General features: G+C 34.8%; 1 long non-coding RNA gene across 1 annotated transcript; it reads left to right on the top strand.

Moving 5' to 3' along the window:
• The first annotated feature begins 215 nt into the window (after positions 1-215).
• LOC120223108 lies at positions 216-6,000 on the top strand. The gene is made up of 4 exons (XR_005526202.1): positions 216-474; positions 3,367-3,453; positions 4,187-4,325; positions 5,715-6,000. It is a non-coding gene; the product is annotated as an uncharacterized LOC120223108 (long non-coding RNA).
• Positions 6,001-7,673: the final 1,673 nt, after the last annotated feature.

Below are 7,673 nucleotides of genomic sequence, written 5' to 3'. Positions count from 1 at the left end.
GTATTATGGATGTCACTATGCCTAGTTAATCTTGTGAATCATTAGATCAGATAACATCCAGGTCATGATGGATACTTCTAACTCCATATTCCCTTCATTTATCAAAGTCATATTTCAGTCTTTACTGGTTCCAGTAACTTGGCAGCCGCTGGCTTTGAATGAGCTAATAGTTTCAATTGTCCTAAAACTCTATGTGGTTCTGTCTTCTAGTTTTTCTAACAAGGTTAATCAGAGATGCCATAAGGCACAATTATTCATCAAAGTAAAATTTCTAGATTTATCTTTGTATTCTCTGCCAAATGACAAGAGAGTCCCACAGCCTGAAACTGCTGTGGGGCCCACTCTTGCTTTGAGCTCCTTCTACAACTTGGAACTTTTTAGGTCTCCTGACAAATGGATCATGTGTCAGAAAATGTTGGATGCTGTCTCTAATTTTCAAAGAGGTCCTCTAAATGCTTTGGATTTTTAAAAGAGGTAGGGAACATCAGGTACTACTAATTGTCCTCTATCATATAGCAGAGTCCAGAAAGTTTTTTCTTAAAATAACACATGGTAAATATTTTACGACTGTAGGCTACATGTTCTCTGACAGAGCTATTAAACTCTGCTGTTCTGGCTTGAAAATAGCTATAGACAATATGTTAATAGATGGCCGAGCTGTGTTCCAATAAAACTTTGTTCACCAAAATAAGTGTCCTGTCAATGAATCGTAGTGCTCCATCATCCTGCCTCAGCAGGTCAATTCTCCAAATACCTGAGATCTTTGGATTCTGAAGTCCTTACCAGATCTCGGTGGGATTTGTTTCTCACTCATTGGAATGCATGCTTTCTAAGGCATTAATAGAACTTGACACTTTCTGTTCACCATGTACCTTTAGCAAAATGTCATCATTATCATGTACCACCAGGATGTACTAACGGATGCCTAGATAATCAATATACCCTCAGTTTAATGTAAAAGAATGTTTTATCTTTTTCATGTAAAAACCATGTTTAATCAACATTACCATTAGTAATTAATATAGACAAGAATGCAGATCAGCAGCACAAATCAAGTGTGAAAGTTGTGCTGCTCTCTTCCTATGAAGAAGACACATACCCACAACTGCTGCAATTGTGACAACTATTCAGTCACCCACCAGTATTCATCTGATTTTTGTGTATGGTGTAAGTGGCCTAGCTTCATTCTTTTAAACATTACTGTCCAGTTTTCCCAATGCCAACTGTTGAAGAGACTGTCTTTTTTTCCTTTCGATATTCTTTCCTGCTTTGTTGAAGATTAGTTGACTATATAGTTGTGTGTTCTTTTATGGGTTTTCTATTCTGTTTCATCGATCTGTCTATTTTTGTGTCAGTACCATACTATCTTGATCACAACAGTTTTGTAATAACTTGAAGTCTGGAATTGTGATATCTCCAGCTTTGTTCTTTCTTTTTCAAGATTACTTTGGCTATTCAGGGTTTTTCGTGGTTCCATACTAATTTTAAGATTGCTTGTTCTAGCTCTGTGAAAAATGCTGTTGATATTTTGATAAGGATTGCACTAAATGTGTAGATTGCTTTGGGTAATATAGACATTTTAACAATATTTATTCCTCCAATCCATGACTATGGAATGTTTTCGATTTCTTTCTGTCATCCTCAATTTTTTTCATCAGTGTTTTATAGTTTTAAGAGTACAAGTCTTTCATCTTTGTGTTTCGGTTTATTCCTGGGTATCATGGTTTTTGATGCAATTGCAAATAGAATTGATTCCTTGATTTCTTTTTCTGCTGCTTCATTATTGGTGTATATATATGCAACAGATTTCTGTATGTTGAGTTTGTATCTTGCTACTTTACCGAATTCCTGTGTCAGTTCTAACAATTTTTTTGTGGAGTCTTTTAGGTTTTCTATATAATCATGTCATCTACAAATATGACAGTTTGACATTTTCCTGTTTTATTTGAATGCCATTTATTTCTTTGTGTTGTCTCATTGCTGTGGCTAGGACTTCCAGCACTATGTAAAATAACAGTGGTGTGGGAAAAGCTCTCAGTTTTTCCCCATTGAGGATGATATTAGCTGTGGGTGATTCTTAGATACTTTAAATTTGTGTTCATTCTCTCACTTTCACATTTGAAGTGACTATAAATAACGACTCAAGGGCTGAAGTCTAAATCAAAACTCTTCTACAATTAACTTCATATTTATATACTGATTCTTTCATATTATTTCTTATTTAGCTTTGTATTTAGCTCCTACCTTAGAAACGAATTTCATTCACTTGATACTTTTTCCCCACATATCCTATGCTCCCATGTTTGGTCAATGCTTTGACTCTTTTCAACATGTCCCAATTCCTTTAGGTCTATAATATTTCTTCCCTATCTACTTCCTCCATTCTTATTCTCAGAAAAAAGTGTTTTTCCTTGGCCTATCTTCTTATGTACTACTCATGTCTACTGCAAGTTCTGTGTGTGCTTGACTACCTAAATATAAGCCCTCTCTCTACCCATGAGCTACCATAAGACTCAAAGGAAGGTTAAAAATAAAAGCCACACTGGAGATTAAAAAAGTAAACTCTGGATTTGCCAAATGGGGAAATACACCAGAAAAATCTATTGACTGTTGCCTGATCTAAATGAAAATTGATCTAAATGAAAATTAATAGAACACAGTTTCTGCCAAGTATCTCATGCCCTAATATGCAATTTTAAAATTTCAATATTACACAATTTTGTGCAATGATCTGCCCTTAATTATTGTTTGCACTGAATATCTTGATCTTTTCCAGTACAACTCCAACGCATTTCATATCTGCTATTATTTTTGGCAGCAAACAAACGAGATTTTAAAGCAGATTTTTAGCTTTAACATATTATGCCAGTTATTTTTTAAATATTGAAAACTGCTAAAATAAGGGTCGTGTTCAATGCTTTTATAAAATATTTGGAGTTTCATAACACAAATTAAACAGCAAAAACTGAAATAAAATCTGGAAGATTATAATGGTTAATGTCAAGCAAATATCCCCAGGAATTTTGCCAGTGGTACATATTTATATGTTTATACATACATTTTAACTACCTGAATATTTTTAAATAAGTGATTACATAAATATAATACAGAAACTTCAAGAGGCACTATTTATACTGAGGTCTATGAAAGTGGCACCCTCACAGCGTGCAATAGATATACTGATAAAATGCTATTCCAGGGTTCATTACCAAAAAGTATTTATTTGGAAACTATTTAGAAAAGTCCAAAAAAAAAAAAAAAAAAAAAAACCCCAGTTACAATGAAATGTATTCAATTAATGTAAAATCTAAAACCCTAACATTTCACACATGCACTTTATTCTCCCTGGATTTTGAATCTGGACAGTGAAACTACAAATCCTTTTGGCTTCCAAGCTAGGGGAGAAGGAGGGTGCCTGGAAGAGGGAAGATATGACGTAACCTGACAAAGAAGGTAAGCTGGCTTGTCCTTAAGGAACAACATCTGAACTTCCTTTACTTCTACAAGTACTTTGTGAACCTAAACATGGTCACCAGGAGAATATGTTTTAATCAGATGACAAAGCAAAGTTTTGGGTCTTGTTTCTCATGCAGCCAAATGGTTCATGCTCTTGTCTAGAAGCAAGGAAAGGGTAGATAAAGCTATTCTAAAAAAATATTCATTATTCCAATTTTGAGCTTTGTAATCTCTGAAGATTATACATTCATGGAAATGTTTCTTCAAGTTTATTCATTCATTTTTGAGAGAGAGAGAGCGAGCGAGAGAGAGAGCAAGTGAGCAAGGGAGGGAAAGAGAGAGAATCCCAAGCTGTCAGCTCAGAGCCTGAAATGGGGCTTGAACCCATGAACTGTGAGATCATAACCTGAGCTGAAACCAAGATTTGGATGTGTAACCAACTGAGCCATCCATGTGCCCTGAAAACTTTTTTTTAAAAATAACATGTGTATAAACTGTATTGTGTCTGAAAATTAGCAGTGATACTCAGAATGGTATATGTCGAATGTATGAAGAGTTATGCACATAGTGCAAAAAGCCAGAAAAATGATATGTCCTTTTTTCATTGTGGTAGAGAGATCCCAGGGTAACCTTGCTTGGAATGCCAAAGCCCATCTTCCACTGTTCTGTTACAAGGAATTTTGGATATGTAATGTTGAAAAATACTAAATTCTGTGTCTTTCTTGTCCAGATAGAGTGATCAAATCTATGATAATGGCTAAAAGGAATTAGAGGAAGAAGGAAGATTGGAAAATATATTCTCTCAGAGGAGGAGGAAGAAGAGCAAGCCACCAAATGAAAAGCAAACTTTTAAAGTTGAAGACAACATGGTAAGATCTTATAGGAAGGTTTTAACCACTTTCCCCCTTTTACACTGGACTATGGGAATATTTATGATTAAAATTCAATTTTTAGTTTATTTATTTTAATGTTGTTTATTTTTATTTTGTTCATCTTATGTATCTTGATTTATCTTCTCAAAATCCAAGTGAACATTAACATTCACAATCATATATGTTAATGGTGATGAGAAAACTAAAGGAAAAGAAAATAAACGGGTATGTTCATTTTCTATGGAAATGGAAAGCAGAATTTAAATAGTTAACTGAATATGTTCCAAGCACAATTGACTATTGGCTATAAGATATTCATCTACATCTTTATCTGGAAAAGCCTAACTTATTATTCAAGGTTAGCTTAAATATTATCTCATCTACCAAATTTTTACCAACTCCTCTAGCCTAGTATTATTTTTTACTTTGTGACTACATTTTATTTCACATATACCTACCTGATAGTAAGATATATTGTACACGTTTCTTTCCTTGGTTAGATGTTTAAATTCCCTTAGTCATGGAGTTGTCCCAAATGCCTGTACCTTCAGCCTTTAACATAGGGCATTGCATATAGAATATGCTCAAAAATTGTGGAATGATTATGGTTGAATATGACTATTGAAAAGAATCTGTAATAAAAATTGAAAGGAAGAAAGAAAGGGGAAGAAAAAAAAAGGAAGGGAGGGAGGAAGAATGGAAACAAGGAATCATTATTTATGAAGGAAGCATGAACTTGTCTACTCAAATATATATAAATACACATTTTAACAAATATTTATAAAAATATATTTTGTTATTTCCTATGTGTAAGAGTGTCATTGAGCTTAATGTGCAACCTTTCTATCAAACTCTAGTATATCTATGTACATTTTTACATTTTCATAGTTCTTTACAAATTATACTTGAGAAGAAATCTATTAGTATTCATTTTTGGAAGTAGTAAGTATGTTCAAAATCCACACGCTAAATTTTCTCAGCCAGTTAGAAAAGAGTTATGGAGTCAACGTGATTCATGTACATTTAAAATTTTCATTCTCGAAATGACTTAAAGTGGAAGTTAGAAATAAGCAGTCTTTGATTTGCTATTGCTCTAAGTTCAGTTCCTATGTTGAAGCTCCTATCTCCCAATGTCCTCTTCTCCCTTCTGGTTCTCTTCCTATATTGAGTCCCACTTGAAACTCTTGTTTGCTTGCAATAAAATCAACTTGGGATGCTGGGAAAATGTGATCTTAAAGAAATATTCATCAGTTTGAAAAAGTAACTTGGTGGATGCCATTGTTACTTTGCCCAGATCTTCTTTATATCTTCTTATCAGCAGATGCTTTCCTCCTCCATATGCAGTGAATATTGCCTGATAATGGCTCATAGTTGTTTCTTCTCCAGGTCAATGCCTTCCTTCAGAGAGGATCTGCCTAACAGAAGAGTATGCTCTGCCCCTTCCCATACTGGAGTGATCAAGACCAAAGACTGAAAAACAGGTTACAATTCCAGCCCCTTACCTCAAGGAGAAAACAGCTCTATTGTGCAATTCCTGATCCAGTGTTACCTCATGGGATCAGATTGAAGCTGGTGTGTGGGTGCAAACACATGCTTGTTGGATTTTTTCTCCTGCTCTATGCAACTTTTCTTTTCTTGAGAGCACTTCCCCAATAAATAACTTGAACACAAATATCTCTCCAACTCTTTTGGGAAACTGACCTAAGCCATAGGTAAAGTTTTTAAGGATTGAGGTAAAGAAATTCCCGACATTTCTCCTAAAATGCCAAGTATATTGATTATTTTTGATAGACAATTTTCATGTTGGAAAGAGTTTTCAGTGGAGAACAATGTTTGACTCATACTACTTGCTAAAGTTTTGAGTTTTGTCACATTAATAATCACTGACCTTCTATTATGAATCAAATTTTATTACTCAGAAATCAGAGGGACTAGATGGTTAGGAAAGAGAGCTGGAATCATTTTTTGCAGTAAATACACACATTTCTCCCTATCTCTAGTCTGGATGACACAGGCTCTTCTCATGAGATACCTTTTATACATAGGCCATAAACTGGTTCCTCATCATTACACATGGTCTTTTAAGTATAACCAAAACTACAAAAATTTATAAGGTATGCTATAATTGGTCATGTACTTAGTTCAATAATTTTTGAACATTAGCCTATTAGGCAAGTTTGTCCAGAGAAGCACAACCAATAGGAAAGATGATAGATATAGATGATATAGATAGATAGCTATCTAGCTATCTAGATGAGATAGATAGATAGATAGATAGATAGATATAGATTTAGCTAGATAGCTATAGATAGATAGATAGATATAGATAGATATAGATATAGATATAGATATAGCTAGATAGCTATAGATATCTAGCTAGATAGATATAGATAGATATAGATAGATATAGATGATAGATAGATGATAGATAGATAGATAGATAGATAGATAGATAGATAGGTACATGACATAGATATAGATATATAACTTGTGATGTGATGAAGATATTCATTATAGGGAATTGGCTCATGCAATTCTGGAAAATGAGAACTCTCACAATCTACTTTCTTTAAGCTGGCAACCCAGGAAAGTTGATGGTATAATTCAGTAAGTCTGAAGGCTTGAGAACCAGGAACACTGATGGCAGAACATCAACATCCCAGCTCAAATAGTTAGGCAGGAAAAATCAAATTCTTCTTCCTCTGTCCCTTATTCTACTCAGTCCTTCTGCAGATTGGGTGATGCCCATCCACTTTGGATAGGGCAAACTTCTTCTACTGAGTCCACCAATTCAAATTCCACTTTCATCCAGAAACACCCTCACAGTCACACTCAGAAAAAATGTTCAGCTAAATATCTGGGCATCCTGTGATCCACCCAATTTGACATGTAAAAATAACCATCTTAGGGGCACCTGGGTGGCTCAGTTGGTTAAGCGTCTGACTTCGGCTCAGGGCATGATCTCAGGGTTCATGGATTTGAGCCCCATGTCGGGCTCTGTGCTGACAGCCAGCTCAGAGTCTGGAGCTTGTTTCAGATTCTGTGTCTCCCTCTCTCTAACCCTCCCCTGCTCATGCTGTCTCCCTCTCTCTCTCAGAAATAAATAAAAAAACATTTAAAAAATTTAAAAAATAACCATCTTAGCCTGGGATTAATTTATCAATCTTGATCTCCATTGATAGTTTGAATAGGAGCCCCTGAAAGGCTCAGATTGTGTCTTCTGTTCTCTACTCTCAGATTTTAATACAGTATGTGTCTCTTTTTTAATGCCTAAAAATTTTTTTACACATTTTTGAGAGAGACAGAGAGAGACAGAGAGAGACAGAGAGAGAAAGTGCAAGCTGG

Source organism: Hyaena hyaena, unplaced genomic scaffold, assembly GCF_003009895.1.
Source record: "Hyaena hyaena isolate Hyena2069 unplaced genomic scaffold, ASM300989v1 scaffold_963, whole genome shotgun sequence".
NCBI classification, from domain to species: domain Eukaryota; kingdom Metazoa; phylum Chordata; class Mammalia; order Carnivora; family Hyaenidae; genus Hyaena; species Hyaena hyaena.
This window is presented reverse-complemented; position numbering and strand designations above follow the sequence as displayed.